Consider the following 22,225-nt stretch of genomic DNA (forward strand, 5'->3'; position numbering starts at 1 on the left):
CAGGAGGCAGAGTTTGCAATGGGCTGAGATCATGCCATTGCACTTCAGCCTGGGCAACAAGAATGAAACTCCATCTCAAAAAAAAAAAAAAATTCATAGTATTATTCTTTTGAGGAAGCATACTAGAAATCAAGAATCAGGCCAAGTGCTGAGGCTCATGCCTGTAATCCTAATGCTTTGGAAGGCTGAGATGGGAGGGCTACTTGAGGCCAGGAGTTCAAGATCAGCCTGGGCAGGACAGCAAGACTCCAGTCTCTAAAAAAATATTTTTAATTAAAAAAGGACCAGTCTTATTAAAGTAAACTGCAGTCCTGTTACTGATCTTAGTATCAAAGCAATGTTAGAGCCCACGTGGGATTCACACCTCCTAGAGTTCACAGCACAAGTTTGCTGTAACAGTAAATAAGGTCTTGGTTGCCCTGAGCTCATTTCTTTTTTTTTTTTAGACGGAGTCTTGCTCTTTCGCCCAGGCTGAAGTGCAGTGGTGCGATCTCGGCTCACTGCAAGCTCCGCCTCCCGGGTTCACGCCATTGTCCTGCCTCAGCCTCCCGAGTAGGTGGAACTACAGGCACCACGCCCGGCTAATTTTTTGTATTTTTAGTAGAGACGGGGATTCACCATGGTCTCAATCTCCTGACCTCGTGATCCGCCCGCCTCGGCCTCCCAAAGTGCTGGGATTACAGGCGTGAGCCTCCGTGCCCGGCCCTGCCCTGAGCTCATTTCTAAATCCATCTTGCTCCAAGGTGGTGGCAAGCATGCTTCTTTATCCCGGAGAGATGGCCCTTTCATCAAAGTCTCATTCAGACCCTTCTCCTTTTGGAATGCTTTTCTTGGGAGGTTGGCTGGGATGCCTACTACTCTTGAGGATCTGCCTCTGGTAGAGCCTAGATCTTAGAATCAGGAGAGTCTCTTGCAGGCCCATCAGTTACTGTGAAAGATACCTGAGCTAGTTGGCTCACAATCCACATCCATCAAACCACCCCCTGCAGAGAAGTCACCCGGCTGTCTGTCGCCTGCTTGGCTTGCCCTGCCTCTCGCCATTCTCATTTCATTAGCAATGCGAATGTTCACACCCTTCAATGTGCATATGATGGGTGTTAATGAGCATAACCCATCTGTGAAGCGTGTGTGATTTTTTTGCCTAATAAATAGGCAGTAAACAAGAGGAAGGGAAGGCTACTATCTGGGGGCATCTGAGAAAACAAAAAGCAAGCAAGGTATGAGTCAGATTGATTGTTCAGTGAATCCCAAAGGGCCAAAAACTTCCTAAACTGGTTTTGGTGTTTCTCACTAGGTGTTTGGACAGCTTGGAACCTGGATAGTCCCACCTACCCAAAAGCATTCAAATTAGGCATGCTTTTAACAAAGCAGGTGGCATGGCATGTAAATTGTAGGAACACTGTTAACCTTTGCAAATGAGTTTCGTGGTCCGAATGGATAATTACATATTTCCCTCCATTAGGAGCTACAAACTCATCAAGATTCTACAACCAACCGGCTCTTGAGTTTCAATCTCCATGTGACAAGAGGGATTTATTATGAGAGGGCAGAGAGAAAAGAGGAACACCGCTCTCTTTCTCTGCAACAGAATAATGGTCAGAAAAGAACAGATCAAAGGAATAAACCCGCTCTCCTGTTAACTCAGCTTACCAATTCTGGCCTACATTTTCAAAGTTATCAGTAATCAAAACATTGGGAAAGGAATTACAACCTCTTCTCCTGAAAGTTTAACAACTTCCCCATGAAGCACTGCTTTTGATTGCATTACAAGCTATTCCTGAAGAATTTATGACCTAAGATACTCTTTGTCGATGTAGGCCATTTGTCCATGAGTGGAGTGACTGATAAATCAGCTATTAACATAGATAAGAAAGCATATCGATTGAGTCGACTTTGTGTTTAATAATATGCTAGACAGTAATGATGCCTGGAAAATACACTCTGTAATTAAGTACTTTTCCCTTTATATTTCATGAAGACTCTTGTATATTTTATTCTGGCAAAATAGATTGTGACTAACATCTCATAGAAAAGATCATCATATTGTGATCCTATATCTTTATCATAAAAGTGAATTTGAGGGAAATTTTTATAATTTTTCAATATAAAAATTATTAAGATATCAAAACTCTTTGTTTTTTCACTACTCCAAGGTTTATTTCATCATCTTAAAAACCTTGTGAATACAATCAGTCTGCTAGGTCAGGGGTCACCAACCTAGGGCCATGGACACCTACCGTGGCCTGTTAGGAACCAGGCCACACAGCAGGAGGTGAACGGCAGACACGCAATTGAAGCTTCATATGTGTTTACAACTGCTCCCCATGGCTCGCATTACCACCTGAGCTCCACCTTCTGTCAGCTCGGCAGCAACACTAGATTCTCATAGGAGCACAAACCCGATTGTGTACTGTGCATGCGAGGGATCTAGGTTGCACACTCCTTATGAGAATCTAATGCTTGATGATCTGTCAGTATCTCCCATCACCCCTGAGATGGGACCATCTAGTTGCAGGATAACAAGCTCAGGGCTCCTCTTGATTCTGCATTATAGTAAGTTGTATAGTTATTTCATTATATATTACAATGTAATAATAATAATAGAAATAAAGTGCATAATAAATGCAATGTGCTTGAATCATCCCAAAACCATCCCCTACTCCCCTAGTCCACGGAAAAGCTGTCTTCTGCAAGACTGGTCCCTGGTGCCAAAAAGATTGCAGACCACTCTGCTAGGTAGAACTGCATTCTTGTGATTATGTATTTTAATGAGCGCATTTCCTTTTCATATGGAGAAGGGAACCACATTGCCTTAATTCCCCAACTTCTGCCCCAAAGCTTTCTAGGCCAATATGGCTGCATTCGAGTTGCTGATGGCTGTGCTACCCTCCCAGGGCTGATGTACAGTTTCCTGCCTGGGCCATGTCACCAATCACTAGGGTTTAGGAGGCTACAGTCAGATCTTGCAGAATAGGTCAGTCTCATTCTCTATAGAATTTTTTGTTTGCCTGTTTTTTTCTTCTCTTTGGCACTGGACTATGGGCAGTGGCAGTTAGTGGTAGATCCAGGGTGGAGAGCTGTGACCTAACAAAGAATTTTTTTTTCTTTCTTTTTTTTTTTTTTTTTTTGAGATGGGGTCTCCATAGGTCACCCAGGTTGGAGTGCAGTGGCTCAATCTCCACTCATGGCACCCTCCGCCTCCTGGGTTCAAGTGATTCTCATGCCTCAGCCACCCAAGTAGCTGGGATTACAAGCATGCACCACCATACCCGGCTAATTTTTGTATTTTTAGTAGAGATGGGGTTTCATCATGTTGGCCAGGCTGGTCTCAAACTCCTGACCTCAGGTGATCCGCCCGCCTCCGCCTTCCAAAGTGCTGGGATTACAGGCGTGAGCCACCACACCCAGCCAACAAAGAATTTTTAGGTTCCCACTATTCCACCCCACCTGCGCTAGACCCTGTGGTGACAACAAAGGTGAAACAGACATGCTGACTGTCATTAAAACACTGACAATCTAAACTAAGAAAGATGAAAAAAATTAATTGAATACCCAGTGGAAAGTAAGAAGGAATAGTTTTAACTTCCTTAAAATGCTTTTGATTGCATTATAAAGTATTCCTTAAGACTTAATGATCCAAGATACTACTTGTCAATGTAGGCTATTCGTCAATGAGTGCAGAGACTGGTAAATTGGCAGTTCATGTGATACATACGCTTTCAGAGTAAAGAGAGGTTTCTTCTAATAATGAGAGGAGCGCCTGGCCAGAGAGACCCAGGAAACATACGCAAATACTAGAAATAGCCCCAAGTAGCAAGTGTGGCTGTAGATGGTACACATGAAGGAGAGTAGTGGGGTTAGACCGTGAAGCCACCAAGTACCAGGTTAAGGAATTGAGACTTTTATTTGGTAGGCAGTGGAGAGATGTTGAATTTTTTTTTCAAACAGTGGAGTACAGTGAGGAAGGCAGGAGACTTTGCAGAAGGAAATCAGGAATTCCAACCAATGTGTTGAGTGTAGGATTCTAAATCCAGCACAAAAAAACCTTCAAAGCAGCAGGGAAAGGGTTTGGCTCTGATTCAGCCTCAGTGGTTATACTGTTGCCATCAGGGAGCTGGGCTTGGGGGTGGACAGAGGCTGGTGGCAGAGGGAGGGATGGAGGGACAGAGCTGAGTTTTTCCAAAGCAGAAGAAGACGGTTTTGCAACCTAGCACACCATCTGGGTCAGATTTATCAAACAAGATTATTTGTTGACAGACCATGGTTATTTCCCATTTAAAGGAAGCAATACATATATTGTATCCAAAATGGCTCCCCAAAAGCAGCGTTGAGCTGATGCAAAAGATCAGTCCATTCTCCCAGCAAAAGAGCAGTCTCTTGACATCCCAGGTAGGAGGGATTCATGTATTTCACAAAATGTGTCCAATGCAATCATCAGGCAAATAATATTTTAATGTTTTCTTGACATGCTGAGAGTAAACTTGCTTCGATGCACTGTCTCCTTCTAGGCACATTACTCTGGAGTAAAAGAAGAGAGGAAAGAGACAGAGGAAAGAAAAAATATGTAATCACATATGAACTGCAAAAGAATTCTAGCTGAGGTTCTTAGAACTATAAATTCTTCTTCTTCTTTTTTTTTTTTTTTTTTCTGAGACGGATTCTCGCTCTGTCACCCAGGCTAGAGTGTGGAGTGCAATGGCGTGATCTCAGCTCACTGCAACCTCCACCTCCCAGGTTCAAGAGATTCTCATGCCTCAGCACCCGTCCCCCTCCCCCACCCCAAGTAGCTGGGATTACAGGCGCACACCACTGCGCCTGGCTAATTTTTTGTATTTTTAGTAGAAATGGAGGTTTCACCATGTCGGCCAGGCTGCTCTCGAACTCCTAACCTCAGGGGATCCGCCCACCTTGGCCTCCCAAAGTGCTAGTATTATAGGCGTGAGCCACCGCACCCAGCCAAGAACTGTAAATTCTTAAAATTTGGGAGGAACCATCAAGAAAGAAAGCCTAAGCCTTGTGACCATATGCCAACCTACATTGGTCTACTCCCTCTGCCACGCTAGGCATTTCACACTCTCGTACACTCTGAGGGAAACTCGAGAAACAAGTGTTATAAGAAATATTCCTGCTAGAGCATGGCAGCCATAAGCTACCAAATTTTTGTTATAAAATAGAAATATACTTCTAGATGTAAACATGTATATGCTTATATCTAACCTCTCTAGGATAACTTTTGTAAGTGGATTTTAATATAACTAAAACTGGAAGCTAAAGAAATAGCCCTCTCTTAAAGTTGTACTTGGGCACGTCTAGGATCAAAAAGTTAATAGTTTTGTCTGTGATCAAGGAGTTAATTTTTTGCTGCAATATATTTACATCTAACATTCTTTTGAGCTATCCACAATCTGGTTATATATCAGTTTATCCAACCTTATTTCTCCTTTCCTACTTCAAAGACCTCCATTCAAGCTGTTCTCCAAGCTCTTGCCTAAATAAGTAGTTTTTTTTTGTTTTGTTTTGTTGTTTTTTTGGGGTTTTTTTTTCAAATTTTTTCCTCACTTCTAAGTTTCATTCAGGGACTACCTTTCCCCACTTCCCCTCATCATTCTCTTTTTCTAAAATCTATCCATCCTTCAAAGCCCAGGTTGAAATTTGTCCTCTTCCTGAAATCGCCCCAAAAATGTGCCAAATCATTCAGCTCTCTGCCATCTCTGAGTCTTATAAATCAAATTCTTAGTGGCATTCATTTGACTAAGAATAATAAATACATCACTATTGTTATAATCACCATAATACCTGGTGCTGTTGTTAGATGCTTTACCTATGTTACCTCTTATCCAGACAATCCTGTCCTATCACCCCCATTTTACGTGAGAAGAAACCGAGGTTCATAAAGGTTAAATAACTAGTCCAAGTTCACATAGCTAGCAAGTGACAGTCATAATAGTGGTTCAGACCCAGAACCGACTGGCTTAAAAATCCATGGTCCTTCTTCTGTGCCATATGGCTTCCCAATTATGGATTTCTTTTTTTTTCAGATTGTGATTTAGGTTTATTCTTTTTTTTTTTTATACTTAAAGTTTTAGGATTTCTTACATTACTTTTTAACAAACGTATTTTGTGCATGATTCTAAGAGGTAGTACACTTTTTTTTTAATTGTTTGCCTCATTTTCCCACCATGCCTACTTTTCACTTTGCTGAACCCGTATAGAGTGTCTGGTTAATGTTAGAGAAATTGAATTGAATTCCTGACATTTGGGCCCTTTTCTTGAGTTCCTCTTCTTTGTCCATAGACGAATCATCCCATTACATCTAACTCCGTTGGACAGCTTGCTTCTTCCTCAATTGTATGTGAATAGTTTTCAATCCACTTTACTAAAATCTAATAGTCACCATCTGTGTCTGCTATATAAATGTGAACTCTTGAAAACACTAACATTTGTGGGTCAGAAATTAGAGGACAGTAAAATAAACCACTGGAACTGTGAAGAGGGAGGAGGTGTGTGTGAAGAGGCACTCCCCTCTGTGCTGTCTGTGGGTCAACCTTTCCGGCCTGCCTGTTTCTCAAACTGAGTGAGACTTGTCTCTGAAGCCCCATTTTTTTTTTTTTTTTTTTTTTTTTTTTGGAGACGGAGTTTCACTCTTGCCCAGGCTGGAGTGCAGTGGTGCAATCTCGGCTCACTGCAACCTCCACCTCCCGGGTTCAAGTGATTCTCCTGCTTCAGCCTCCCGAGTAGCTGGGATTATAGGTGCACACCACCACACTCCACTAATTTTTTGTATTTTTAGTAAAGATGGGGTTTTGCCATGTTGGCCAGGCTGGTCTCGAACTCCTGACCTCAGGTGATCCACCCACTTCGGCCCCCCAAAGTGCTAGGATTACAGACATGAGCCACCACACCTGGCCTCTGAAACCCCATTTAATTTTCCAAATGAAGGTGATGTGTCCCAGGCATCATACATAGGCAAGAACCCACAAAGTGGCAGAGGAGCAGGAGCAAAGGGGCCTGGGCACCCCCCGGAAAGTCATCATACAGCTTTACTCAACTGTCACCTTCTCCTGGCCTTCCCTGACCACTGTTTTTAATTGCAAATCCCACTGCATGATGCCCTATCCCTCTTCCCTGACTTATTCTTCTCCATAACTCACATTTTCAAAGCATTCTATGCATTTCACCAAATTGTTTGTGGCCCTTCTCCTCCCACCAGAATGTAATTTCAAGAGAGTAGGGATTTGAGGTCGGGCGCAGTGGCTCATGCCTGTAATCTCAACACTTTAGGAGGCCAAGGCGGTTGGGTCATTTGAGGTCAGGAGTTCGAGACCAGCCTGGCCAACATGGCAAAACCCCATCTCTATTAAAAATACAAAAATTAGCTGGGCATGGTGGCGGGTGCCTGTAATCCCAGCTACCCAGGAGGCTGAGGCAGGAGAATCACTTGAACCTGGGATGTGGTTGCAATGAGCCAAGATCGTGCCACTGCACTCCAGCTTGGGTGACAGACTCCATCTCAAAAAAAAAAAAAAAAAAGAGTAAGGATTTGGGTCTGTTTTGTACTATGCTAGATACCCAGCACCCATAACAGTGTCAGACACATAGGACATGTATTGAATGAATGAACTGATTTATAAGCAGAATATTTAAGACTGTTGAGAAGCCATACCCATTCTAATCAGGCAGAGCAGAAGGTTTAAAATCCACAACGCTTACTTTTGAGTTGTGTTGAAACCATTGAAAATATCTGTGTCAAATTGATTAATTACCTCGGCTTACAGAATCAGCTTTTTAACATACATAGCAAATTCTATATGCTAGCCAATGGCAAGCCAGATCTCAAGCAAGGCCATTCTTGTAAAATAAATGGACAGATTTTTGTCTTTTCTATTGTATAAGATTCTAAAGCCTTGAAAGCAGTAATATAGAATCTCCTTAAATACAAATTTAAGCATCTTTTCACGTTTATGGCCTCAGTGCCTGTTTATAACAGTAGTTTTGTAAGAAAAACAGTGTAAGAAAAACATCTAAGAGTAGATGATAAAGACCTATCCTTGTGTGACCTTCAGATGGAAAAGCATAGATTTAATCCGAGGTTCCAGAACCCACCTAGTTTTTAACTTCATTTGTTTGTCTAACTTAAGAACGTGAGTCACAACTAACAAAGACCATCTGGTGCTGTTCTTCCCTCCTAGGAGAATGTCTCCAGAAGTAAATAAAGGAGAACCTTGTCCATGCAAGCTACTCTCAGTTCCAATAGAAAACCATTTCAGCATCTAATTCAGAGAGTTGCACAGGAGATGGCCAAAGGCACTATCTGCCATATGTCTGCGTCTCCAGCCCAGCCATGACCCCAAATCAATAGATTTATTTTTAGGTAGCATCATGTAAACATAGAACTTTTTAAACTAGCAAGTTGGGGAAACTTCATGGTTAGTCAATCTGCTAGCACATAGCAGAAGCTGGTGGGTGCCTTCCCAGCAGCCAGCTCCTCTTTCTCCTACCTCATAGCACCCCAGTTATTTTCAGGCATCTACCCTCCTCCACACAGCCAAGAACTTCAGGGAGGCTATTTCCTTCCCCAGGCCCAAGGAGCACAGCGTGGAAGGGGAAAGAGAGAGGTTCATGGACGGCTCTACCATGATGCCATGTGTCCGCTAGTAAACTTCTACTGACTGACTGAGCATGCCCCAGGTGAAATGCCCTCCAGTACCTCCTTCTGTTTTTGGACTTACCTGTTGTCTTTCTCCAACCTGGAGACTCTCAACCCTCACTGCAAATTACTGCCACGTAGGGAGCTTTTAAAAACCTGCAGACACCCAAGTGCACGCAAGAGAGCCTGTTTCAATGGACCTATGCAAACGGGGTTTTTTTTTTTTTCATTAAATTCTCTGGGTGATTGTAATGTACAGCCAACAATGAGAAATGTTATACTAATCGCATTACTTTGACCCTGTCTTTGAGATGCTTTGGGAGAGCTTGGCGCTCAGGACCATCTTTGGGGATCTTTTCCATCATCCAGAGGGAAGCTGGATCTTAGAGTCTGCCCTCTCGGTTATGGGTCCTGATGTTTTTTCATTGTGTATGGTTTCCATGATCTGTCCTCTGCAATAAAACAGACATTGTTTTCTATATGTAATTCTACTCATCTTTTTGGGGTCTCTCTTCGTAACCATCTTCCCTTCCATCTTGCCGTCTCACTCCTCACTCCCATGATTCTGGACCAAACTAACCAGCATTCCTAATCTAGTCTCTTCTTGGAAGGATTTGAAACGGGGAAGCAGCTCTTCAGGAAAGAAAATAAATAGAGCAAATGGGCCGGGCACGGTGGCTCACGCCTGTAATCCTAGCACTTTCGGAGGCCAAGGCGGGCGGATCATGAGGTCAGGAGATCGAGACCATCTTGGCCAACACGGTGAAACCCCGTCTCTACTAAAAATACAAAAATTAGCCGGGCATGGTGGTGGGCACCTGTAGTCCCAGCTACTCGGGAGGCTGAGGCAGGAGAATGGCGTGAATCCGGGAGATGGAGCTTGCAGTGAGCCGAGATCATGCCACTGCTCTCCAGCCTGGGCGACAGAGCGAGACCCCGTCTCAAAAAAAAAAAAAAATAGAGCAAATGGAATCAAGAACCTCTGTAGAGCTGTGTTGATTTAAGGCAGATGTGGGCCACAGTTTTGGTATTCACACCCAGGTAAACAAGGCAGCTTCCTTCTGCTCATACACGTGCTCCCCTCTGGAAGAGCCAGGTTTGCAATGGGCTCGCAGTGGCTTTCTCATCCTGGCAGCATCCAGTTTCTTGTGGATGTTGCTGCATCCCAACCACCTAGCAGATTACACGAAGGAATGAAATACCTACCACTGAAAAGAATGAACCCACAGAGAAGGGTGGCCTCACTGCTCCCAGGGGCTGCTGCAGTGGCCCGTGGGCAGCTAGACTGGCCTGCAGGGGACTGACCCTGGTGGACGCCTGAGTCTATGTGCCACCATCTACCCTGTGATAAGTGTAGCTCCAACATGATGTACCTTTGCCTGTTGATTTCCAAGGACAATTATTTTAGCATTTCAAAATTCAGCTCAAGTGCTGGACGACTTCTCCCTGAGTTTTGCTGTTTGCCAGCAGCCTCCTCTTGGCATGCTCCCTTTCCAACATCCTCACTGAACTTGTTTCTATTACCACCACGTACTTAGAGAATGCAACTATCAAGTGCTATTGAACACACCTTGTTTTGTAAAAACCCTGTTGTAAATTGCCTCCTTATTCCTCTGTTCCATGGCCAGTCAAATCACACCCTCATGTAAATAGTGACAAAGACATATTACCCAACTTCAAATTCCAGACACCTGAGTCACAGGTGTTGTTACCACTACCCCAAACCACAAAGTGGGATTATGTGTCTCCTAGAACCGTATTATAATAGATACTCACTGTGTTCGCTTCTGTCTTGCAAATTGCTCATAACTTGGATAGAATATTTTGTATTTATTACTTTTGAAAGTCTACGGGTTTCTATTGCCTGGAAACTCAAGGATTACAGCAGAATTAGAGAATCTGGTCTCTGGATCACAGATCCCCCCACTGCCCTGCACCGCCCCCACCCCCTTCTCAAGGAGACCTAATCATCTCCACACTGGATCCACTCACATGGATCTTCTGACCTTGATCCAGAGTTTACAGGTAAAATGTCCACCTGAGGACTCTGGTTTCTGTTTTGACAAAGGTAGTTAGGGCCTTGGAAAGTTGTGAAGGAATGGCATATCTCCCAGAACCCTGACTTCCATCAGCATCTTATTCCAGGAGCTCTGAGGAAACCTCTAAGGCACAAGTGTGGAAATAAAGACCACCCAGATGAGAACACGCAGAGGCTATTTATTCAGAGCTTGCTGTAGCAAGAGAGTCAGCCATCGTCACTTGTGCCTGGCAGAGACTCTGAGGCAAGCGGGGAGTGGGAAAGCTTTCAGGTGGAGAGAGGGGAAGGCTGGGGTGTGCCGGGGCTGGAGCTTGTTGGCCCGGGAAAGCTGGAGGAGGGCTGCCTGACACAGGAGGCATCCTGTGTGATTGGTGAGGGGATTATATTTGGCTCCCTCTGGTTGGCCCAAAGTTGGCAGCAGGGACAAAATTAGGGAATCTGGTATCAATTGATCATTTGGGGCCAGCTTCCTGGAATGTCTGCTGCAGATTGTGGGTCAGCGTGCTGTTGTCGCAATGGCCAAGCTGTTGTCTGTCTGTAGATTCCATCTCTTGGTGTTCAATAGGCCTTGGGGCCGTGAACTTGTAGAGAGGGTTTTCTCAAGACCTGGGTTATGGAACCAGCATTGAGGTTCACAGAACTCACATCCACCCTCAAATCAGGGCTGGGTCACAGACAGTTTATTCAAGTGCTCCAGGCACCGGTCCCAGGGTCATTCTCCCTAGAAAGACCCAAACAAGCTGGGCGCGGTGGCTCACACCTGTAATCCCAGCACTGTGGGAGGCCGAGGCAGGTGGATCACAAGGTCAGGAGTTTGAGACCAGCCTGACCAACATGGTGAAACCCCATCTCTACTAAAAATACAAAAATTAGCCGGGCATGGTGGCGCACGCCTGTAATCCCAGCTACTCGGGAGGTTGAGGCAGGAGAATTGCTTGAATCTGGGAGGCGGAGCTTGCAGTGAGCCGAAATTGTGCCACTGTACTCCAGCCTAAGCAACAGAGCAAGACTGTCTGAAAAAAAAAAAAAAAAAAAAAAAAGGCCCAAACCATCCCAGGGAATTCAGTTCAAGCCACTTCTCCCTCACTGTGTTCTCCATGCTGCTGCCTGGGGCTGCTGGCCCCCTCCCTGTCTGCAACGGACTCTGACCCCTGGACCAGGACACCCAGCAGGCTCCCCAGGACCACAGATTCTGTTTGACCTTGGGGATTCTCTGGTGTTTCTGAAAATTGCTGAAAGCTTCCAGTGGCCATTGCTATGTTATTTGCTAGTCGGCTAAAAAGTTAAACTCCATTTTTATATGGTCTAGATTAGAAGAGAGGAAGAAACACTCCAGAGGCATCAGAGGCTCAAGAAAATGCCTAGAATGAAGTTAAGACCATCAAGAAGTCCCTGGTGGCTCAGGCACATTCACTGTTTGTTCATTCCTCTGACAGTCACGGACAGCCCCCTGTGGACAAGGCATGGTGGCGGGCTGGGGAGAGTCTTCTACTAGGAGGATGGGGAAGACCTGAGAACAGTGCAGGAACAGAAGGAACAAATGTACGGGCTGTGGGTCACAGTATAATAGGAACACAGGACAGAGGCTGAAGATGGCCCCAGGATTTGAGTTACGAGGCCAGTGCTGTGCTATTAGCAACCAAGGGGACCTGGAAAGGATTAGAAGGGGAAGGTCTTGAGGAGAGGCTCCTGGTAGGTTTTTTGTGATCAATAGTCCCAAGGGTCAAAAATATCAACAGTGACAGTCAGTGCTGGGATCATTCTCCCTCACAGATCTGAATCCTTGAGTATGTTGATTTTAATGACAGGGACATTCTTTATCCAGCCTTATGCCTGACCAACTCTGATTCATCCTTCAAGTGAGGAGATATCTCTTCACCCTCGAAGCTTTCCCTGATGCACACCCCCCGGGCCAGGGCCTGCCCCAGAGCTCCCACTGCCACCATCGCTTCCCCAGTGCAGGCCCTTACCCCCGTCTGGCCTGTTGGGCTTATTGACTGAGGCCCCCACCCTCCCCAGCCAGCAGCATGCCTGCCCCACAAAGGTATCCAGCAAATACAGATTGAGACACAAATGGATGAAAGAGATGGAAGGAATGTATGGATGGAATGGAGGGATGGAGTGGACACATGGAATGGATGGATGGATGGAGTGGACGGATGGAGTGGATGGATGGAATGGATGGATGGAGTGGATGGATGGAATGGATGGATGGAGTGGATGGGTAGAATGGATGGATGGAGTGGACGGATGGAGTGGATGGATGGAGTGGACAGATGGAATGGGTGGATGGAGTGGATGGATGGATAGAATGGATCGATGGAGTGGACGGATGGAGTGGACGGATGGATGTAATGGATCGAGGGAGTGGACGGATGGAGCGGACAGATGGAGCAGATGGATAGAGTGAACAGATGGAATGGATGGATGGAGTGGACAGATGGAATGGATGGATAGATGGAGTGGACAGATAGAGTGGATGGATGGAATGGACGGATGGATGGAGTGGACGGATGGAGCAGATGGGTGGAGCAGAGGGATGGAGTGGATGGACAGATGGAGTGGATGGACGAAGTGGACGGATGGAGTGGATGGATGGAGTGGATGGATGGATGGAGTGGATGGATGGAGTGGATGGATGGAATGGACAGATGGAGTGCACAGATGGATAGAGTGGATGGATGGAGTGGACGGATGAAGTGGACAGATGGAATGGACACATGGAGTGGACAGACGGAGTGGACGGATGGAATGGACGGATGGATGGAGTGGATGGAGTGGATGGATGGAGTGGATGGAGTGGACAGATGGAGTGGATGGATAGGATGGATGGAGTGGACAGATGGAGTGGGTGAAGTGGATGGATGGAATGGACGGATGGATGGATGGATGGAGTGGACGGATGGAATGGACAGATGGAGTTGATGGATGGAATGGATGGATGGATGGAGTGGACAGATGGAATGGACGGATAGAATGGATGGATGGAATGGATGGATGGATGGAGTGGATGGATGGAGTGGATGGATGGAATGGACTGATGGAGTGGATGGATGGAATGGGTGGATGGAGTGGACAGATGGAATGGACAGATGGAGTCGATGGATGGAATGGATGGATGGATGGATGGAGTGGACAGATGGAATGGACGGATGGAGTGGATGGATGGAATGGATGGACGGATGGAGTTGATGGATGGAATGGATGGATGGATGGATGGAGTGGACAGATGGAATGGACGGATGGAGTGGATGGATGGAATGGATGGACGGATGGAGTGGCTGGATGGAATGGATGGATGGAATGGACGGATGGAGTGGATGGATGGAATGGACGGATGAAATTGGATGGAGTGGATGGATAGAGTAGATGGATGGAATGGACGCATGGAATGGATGGATGGAATGGACAGATGGATGGAGTGGATGGAGTGGACGGATGGAGAGTGGATGGATGGAATGGACGGATGGGATGGATGGAGTGGATGGATGGATGGAGTGGATGGATGGAATGGACAGATGGAGTCAATGGATGGGATGGATGGATGGATGGAGTGGACAGATGGAATGGACGGATGGAATGGATGGATGGAATGGATGGACGGATGGAGTGGATGGATGGAATGGATGGATGGAGTGGATGGATGGAACAGACGGATGGAATGGATGGATGGAGTGGACGGATGGAGTGGATGGATGGAGTGGATGGAGTGGACGGATGGAGTGGATGGATGGAATGGATGGATGGGAGGGATGGAGTGGACGGATGGAATGGATGGATGGATGGATAGATGGAGTGGACGGATGGAATGGACAGATGGAGTTGATGGATGGATGGATGGACGGAATGGATGGACGGATGGATGGAATGGATGGATGGAATGGACGGATGGAGTGGATGGATGGAATGGATGGATGGAATGGACGGATGGAGTGGATGGATGGAATGGATGGATGGAATGGACGGATGGAGTCGATGGATGGAGTGGATGGATGGAATGGACGGATGGAGTGGATGGATAGATTGGATGGATGGAACGGACGGATGGAATGGATGGATGGGGTAGACGGATGGAGTGGACAGGTGGAATGGACAGATGGAATGGACGGATGGAATGGATGGATAGAATGGCCTCCTCTTTGTCTAAAACCCCCAGTAGCTACGAATTCCCCCAACAACTACTACACACTGCCCTGCACATGATCACGTTCGGTAAGTTGTGTGAGAGGGCAGGAGGGAGAAAATGGAGCTGCCTGCCTGCCTCACGAGCACCTTTCACCATTTTGATCACAATTCCAGATGCAGCACCACCCTCTGCTCTCATTTCTTTCCTCCCAGACCAAGGAAGCATTGGATGGTGGTTCATGAGGTGCTGGAGGAGCTAAAGAAATTTCTGTCATCGTTTTGTCAAATCCAGGGCCTTTATGTTTTAAAATAGATATACAAAGAGATCACATTTTACCTGGTAAAATCATGACAAACTGAGGGGAAAAAAAAATAAAACCCTATAAACATTTGGCACAACAGAGCAAAAATCATAATTCCTATAATTATTTTTAAACTGTGCAACTACTGTAGAGCATTGAATAGATGTATATTAAAGCCATGTATGCTTTATTTGCTTATGACATGAAATTCTGGTTTCTGTGTGTTCCACCTTCCTATTTTATTCTTAGATAATAGGATATGATGTGATGCTTTACTCACAGTTAGAGGGAGCATTGACTGTGAATGAGCAGTTCAGAGAGAAAGGATCTTGGGCTTGGCAAGGGCAGGGGCCTCCAGCGTTTTGAGAAAAATGAATTGAGCCTCAGCTTATTTTATAAAAATCTTGACCCAGAGCGTGGCCCTTCTGAACTCCCACCATGTTTATGCATGGTAATATATTAAAAATTGGACTTAGCTAGTAGCCAAATACAGTGCTGTGTTCTGGATACTAAAACAAACTAATTATTCTGCTAAGTAGGAAAAATTTCACACATATCGTCAGTCAGACATGGAAAGAGGTTCTCCAGGGGAAGAGAGAGAAGCAACATCATTCATGTGATTTAAAATTACACCAGGCCATCCATTTATCTGCCTCTCAGGCTGTTTGTCCTTTTTTGAACGATGCTTCAGGGCTCCACGCTGGAAACAGGGGTAGGGTGGATGTAGAACAGCTTGTCAATGTAATCATTTTACTATAAATCTGCAAAAAAAGAAACAGAGCCTAAACCAAGTATAAAATAGGATCACAGAACCTCCTATGAGCAACTTTGTAAGATTATCCTTTCTAGTGTGAGTACTACCACAATAAACATGATGACATTTCCTTTATCACTATGTTGCCCAAAGATTTTTTTTCAGATTTCAGTGGACTCCTCCCCTGCCACTTTTAACAGCCCTGCTCCTCCAAACATAGCTGTATGGAGAGAGATGTCCATCACAGGGATGTTTATACAAAAACATCGAAACACTCATTTTTTCAGGCTGGAAACGGTGGCTCACCCCCGTAATCCCAGCACTTTGAGAGGACAAGGTAGGTGGATCACCTGAGGTCAGGAGTTCGAGACCAGCCTGGCCGACATGGCAAAACCCCGTCTCTACTAAAAATACAAAAATTAGCCAGGCGTGGTGGCACACGCCTGTAATCCCAGCTACTCGGGAGGCTGAGGTGGGAGAATCACTTGAACCTGGGAGGCGGAGGTTGCGGTGAGCCGAGATTGCGCGACTGTGCTCCAGCCTGGGTGACAGATCAGATTCCATCTCAGGAAAGGAAAAAAAAACACTCATTTTTTAGGTGAAGTTAATTGACTGGGAGGACTTTATGGAACATTTTGGTGTCTTTTCCTACTGCTGAAATTTGAATAGAAAGGCATGAGGTAACCTCATGCTGTCACTACGAAAGGCTACCAGAAATGATAGAAAACCTCACACAGTATCAGCTACATTGGTGGAGTCCACCTGAATCCCAGAAATTCAGTTCAACAATGTCACTGAGTTCACCAGACTACTGGGAAAGGGATTCATATGGAGACAGTTGTAAAAATATTGACCCTAACAGAGAAAGATTCACGGCAGTCAGAAGAGATGCCACGAAGTCAGGTGTCAACTCCTGGAGAGGCTCTTTCTGTGCTGTGCAAAAATGTATGTTTATCCGACTTCCCAGACCTTGAGGTACAGCAAGGAATGCCAGTGTTGGATGTTCTACAAGTGAGGACACTGGAGCCTCAAGAAATAATCTGACTTGCACAACTCCTGTCACTGATTAGTGGCTAAGGACATCCTGATTTCTGCTCCAGAACTTTCCCCATGACATCAGTCTTCCCATCCTTGAAGAGTTTTCAGTTATTCTTAGCGTGACAAGTGATTGCTAGAGTTTGTGTAATTTTCATCATAATGGGACTAATGACCCACAACAGCAGTTCTAGTGACTTCCAGAAGATGTTGTACATCCCCATCCTAATGAATGGCAGCAGCATGACTGTGATCACCGTTCTTTTATCAGAGAGTCTAGTTTGATCTGAGTTGTGTCTGACCTGGAATTCAGGCATGTCTGGGGCTAGGAAGGTTTTGGGTTCGAGGAGGCTGTTTTCATGAGGGATCCCAGGGTCTCTTGGGAAGGAATTCACTCAAGGGAGGACAGAGGCAAGAGAAGCACAGTCCACTCTCGGGGCTGAAGGCAGCATGGGTTTTAGGTGCAGCCTGGTGACAGTCAATCGGGTGGCCTACCATGTAGTGATTAAGACTTTGGAAAAGCAGGCTATAAGCAAAAATCTAAATTTGCTACACAATAACTTGGCAAGACAATGGAGCAGTGGCTGGCACCGTGGACCTTGGTAAGAAACACCAGAAAAGTTAGGAAAAGGGGTTTTTCCAGGTCAGAGAGAGCCAGTGCATGCTGGTGGACCCACAGTTCTGTAGCTGTGAGAAATAGCCCCATCTGGTTCTGCAGGAACCACAGGCTGCACCAGCTGCTTTAGCTGTGACCACAGAAAGCACCCTGCCCCAGCATGGAGCACCAGGGCCTGCACACCTTTGCCAGGCCCCAGAAGCACTGCCACTGCCATGATACCCAAGAAGAGAGAGATTAGCAAGTGCTTTGTACCAGAGGGGAGGGCTGCCCATGCAAAGGCCTGCCTGGGGGAACTCCAGCAATCATTGGGGGAGACTTTGGGAGAGTGGAGAGAAGGGGCCTCCTGAAAAGACACAGCCAGGGGAAACCTACTTTCATGATATCAAGACTCTAATTTTAGAGGGCAGTGTTTACAGATCCTACCAATGACTCTTTGTCCTTGAGTCTGTGTTTGAGGTGGAACCACTCAAAGACAGGGAAGATGAGGCACCTGGAGCCAGGCGCCTGGTCTTTGTGTCTGCACTTAGCCAAATTCCCTCTCAGCTGTATTGTGTCTGGAGGAAACAGAAGCATGACTAAGCTGATTTGTATTCTGCCAACCAAGGGAAAATATAATTAACACGGCAGCAAGACTCAGCAAACCCCATGGGAAAGTCCAAGAAGGAAAGAGCTCCCGTGGCTCAAGATGATGTCAGAGGCAAAGAGAGGCCAACCCACTCTAATCCCACAGCAGGTCTCCTCTCTAATACCTCAACTCATAAAGGGAAAAGACAATGAAATCCAGGCCTGCCCTGCCTTTGAAAAGAACACACAGCCTCTAGGAGTGATTGCAGGGATTGAGCAGACTGTGATGGGGGTTTTCTCATGATGGGAGTCTCCTGCTGCTGCTGAGTGCTGCCAATCACTGCCCACACCTCCAGCAGGGAGGTGACTTCCTCAGGCTCTGCTACTCCACGTCAACTGATTAACGCAGCTGTGATAGCACACCTAGCAGAGACAAGAGACTCCCAGACACTAGGCAGGAGTGAGACCAACTGCTGTATCAGATATACACCTAGCTTATAATTACGTGTCAAGAGAAGGAAGATTAGGCAGACATCAGTAACCGCAAGAACTGAAATGTGATGGCTGGTATCCATCTTCAGCCTGCTCCCCAGCTAATCATCCCCTAAAAGAAATGCGGGAGAAAGCTGCCTCCTAATACATTTCATTGGCCCTTCATCTCCGTCTGGTGACTCACATTTGAATTTAGAGACAATTTGCTAAACTTTCTAGATTTTTATTTACTTAACATTGCCTTAGCCTTTTTGATATATTCAACTATAGTATTCTCCAGGTTTAAATATTGTACTTTTTTTCACAACTTTAACAAATTAGTGCTCAGTTCTCCTGGCTTGAAATTCCCGTATCTTTCATGAAGCTGCTGAAACTAAGAGGCTTAGGAGGAAGGTCACCGACCTCCCTCATTCACCTTCCCTTCTTGCCCAGAGGAATTTATGTCTGTCTTCCTGCCCCAATATCTACATATCCAGCCATGACTACATTGTTTGCTTTAAATAACTGCCTCTCATTACAGAACTAGATTCATTTATTCATTCATTCTACAAAAACTTGAAGAACATTTATACTGGATTTGAATCCAGTGTCAGAATTGTCTTTGATTGGTTCTATCTTATTTCATAGATTTGGGGTTTGAATGTAATGGCTAAGCATATAAATATAATTTTATGCAAGACAGCACCTTAATTCTAGTCCTTATTTAATACAAATAGTGATATAATGAAATGATACAGTTTTATCTAGTTTCATCTAAAGAAATATGGAAGGAAAAATAAAAATAGTTGAAAAAAGGAGGAAGGCTGAAAATATATAGCGGTTGATATGCTTCTCAGAGTCGTCTTTTACTAATCAGTAGCAGTGGTGATGGTCTTTTTTTTAAAAAAAAGTTTCGGTTGCTTTTAAAAAGAGATTTCCAATGGGAAGCCTGTGAGTACTGACTGGCTCCTGTCTAACCTACACTTCCTGTTTGGTTGATGAAAAAGAAAAAGAAAAAAAAAAAAAGCCAAAACTAAAAGGTACATTCCAGAACAAGTAGTCATTTTAACAACTGGTGGAGCCAAGAAAATGCGATCGTTTCCCTCTGTCCTCCAGTCTAGAGCCATTATTAAATAATTTAATGCCATAGAACTTATATCAAAAATAGACACATTCCTTAGGAAACATTTGAAACTTACTGGTTTTGACCTTAAAATTTAATCATTCATGAAGAGATCAATCTTTCATATGTTTTCAAATATGAAACACTCAAGTCCATTGTCAGAATCCCAATAGTGTGGAAAGAAACCTACCAGGGCAGGCTTATCACTGCTCATTCTTTGCTAAAATATCCATTGCATTTGCTAACTGTGAAACGATGGGTAGGTTACTTCACTTATCTGAGCATTGAAGATGCCCTGTCTACAAAGGATAACAGTTTCTCTCCCAGGGGTAGCTGTAATTGTGAAATTAGGCAACATATAGGAAGGTGCCTAATGGAGTGGCAATCATTTATTCATTCATTCCAGAAATATTTATCGATTGGCCACAATGCCCAGGCACAGCGCAAGGTGCTAGTGATATCAACACTGGGGGACACTTCGCATTTCCCCTCATTCCTCCCTAACGGTGCAGCAGACACCGCACTAAAGCTGGGGAGGCCCCTGCTGCTCCCCCTCCCTCTCTGCTCCCTGAGTCTGTGAGAGGCATCGCTCCAGCCTCCCAAGAAAGCCCTCCCCCTGCACATCCAAGCAGCTCCCTCTTATCCTGATGCCCTGACCCGCCTGCCCACAAGGAGCCTCCTCTCTGAGCCGGGAGGACTTTCCTTCTCTCCTATGACAAGCCCTGGCCCTAGGCAGCTGAAAACAATCACCCAGGAAGCTCCTTCACCGTCAGATTCCCTGACAGCCCTGGATCTAGCGAGAATCAGGTGATTTCGATGTGAAACGAGGTTTGGGAACCACTGCTTTCAGTCACATTCTTTTTGTTTGATCTTCTCAGAATCAGCAGGCATTTCCCTCTGCTACTTTGTCCAAGATCCAACCCTTCTCATCTGTGTCTTGCCAGTCTCTCCACTTTAGAGCTTTGTTACCAGCTAATTCTAACCTCTTGCACAGAAATCTCTACTCACCACTGTGGAGAGTGAAAAAGGAATGGGTTTTTATGTATTTCTAGCCAGCTCTTGGCCCTGCGCCATGCAGAGTATATGCTGTACATTGGACTTTCGGGACACTTCTCTGTTAAATTCTAAGCTTATGTCTGTGGTGTTTCCACAGTGAGTAAGCTCTTAATCACATTCCCTATTGCACCTTCTTAGATGAAAGAGCAATGGGTCACGGGGACTTTTTAAATGTCCTTAAACTTGATTAGTTTAATCTTTATTATGGCTACAGAATGTTTCTTAAATTTACATACGATAAAATCCACTTTTTTAAATTAAGTAGAGTTATGAGTTTTGACAAACAAATATATTCAGGTAGCCACCACCATAATCAACACACAAAGCAATCCATTACCCCCAGATTTCCCTTACATCCTTTGTTGTCCCCCTCATCCTGTACTTCCAGCCCCTGAGAGCCACTGATCTGATTTCTGTCCCGACAGTTTGCCTTTTCCACAATGTCATGTTATATAAGTGGAGACATACAATATGCTGATGTGAGCATTTAGAAAGATCATGTATTTAAACAATTATTAGAGTAAGGGCTGGCTATGGTGACTTAATTTTTTGGTTTCTGACACCTATAATCTGATTTGAAGTGTGTCATTCTGTGCATCATGATCTTTTTTGCAGAACCTGTGTCTATTAGAAAATCCAGATGAAGCAGGCTCTTCCTGTTGTCCTTCATTTGGAAGAGACAGAAGAACAGAGTGCTTTATGAAAGTCAAGTTACAGCTTCCTAATTTTCTCTCCCACAAACAAATTCTTCCCTCCCCCCACCCCGACCTAGCTTCTTACCCACTATCCTTTGCAAATTCCTATCTCTTATATTGCCCAGTAATTGGGGCGTGGGGGCGGGGGGGTGAGTTACTGCTGATGAACCAGGAGGCAGAGCAAGGTTTATTTTGCTAAAGGCTTCAGCTGCTACTGCCTGGACCTCAATAAGCATTTTCTGCTCTTTCCTATCACTACTATCTTCCCTTTCTTTGAGAAGCAACATAAAGATAAAAAGATAAATACTTGATTTTATAGCATGCCAGAATATTAAGATGCTCCTGAAAAGTGTGGGATTTAAGGCTTCTCAAAAAAGAGCAGAGGAGGGAGTGAGAGAAGAAGACGGAGAAGGAGGAGAAGGGGAAGAGAAAGGGGAGGTGGAAGAAGAAAAAACCACCATCAGAAACTGAGTATTAGACAGGAGGTAACCTGTGCTCTGAGAGTGAAGGAGTCCACACAGCAATAGAACCCCGACAGGAAAATCAGAAAACATTATATTTTTTCCCAGATCCCAGAGTATCAGATGTTCCATTCAGAAATAATCCCTATTGACCCAGTCTCTGTGTCTCTCTCTCTGCCTATAGCATCAAGCACAGTAACCCTTTCCATGCTAATCCCGTTATTAATGCCATCCACAACAAGCGTAGTGTAAGTAAGACACGAAGTGTAAAAAAACTTTCTTCCCCGCAGTCCAGGCTCTCAGAGCCCTCCTTGTAGGTCAACAGTATCAGAGGT

The 22,225-nt window shown here is 45.0% G+C and overlaps 1 protein-coding gene and 1 long non-coding RNA gene across 3 annotated transcripts in view; one reads left to right on the plus strand and one right to left on the minus strand.

Annotated features, from left to right (window-relative positions):
- The window catches only part of CNTNAP2 (contactin associated protein 2), a 2,297,635-nt gene that overhangs the window by 2,191,701 nt on the left and 83,709 nt on the right, over positions 1 to 22,225 (plus strand). The gene's annotated exons all lie outside the window — the stretch shown is intronic.
- LOC130541679 (uncharacterized) overlaps positions 2,193 to 22,225 on the minus strand; it is a 114,525-nt gene continuing 94,492 nt past the window's right edge. For both annotated transcript variants that reach the window (XR_008955760.2, XR_008955761.1), the window contains one exon: positions 2,193 to 4,518. This is a non-coding gene — a long non-coding RNA (uncharacterized LOC130541679). The remainder of the gene's footprint in view (positions 4,519 to 22,225) is intronic.

The sequence above is a fragment of the Pan paniscus genome, chromosome 6 (genome assembly GCF_029289425.2).
Source record: "Pan paniscus chromosome 6, NHGRI_mPanPan1-v2.0_pri, whole genome shotgun sequence".
Classification (NCBI taxonomy): Eukaryota; Metazoa; Chordata; class Mammalia; order Primates; family Hominidae; genus Pan; species Pan paniscus.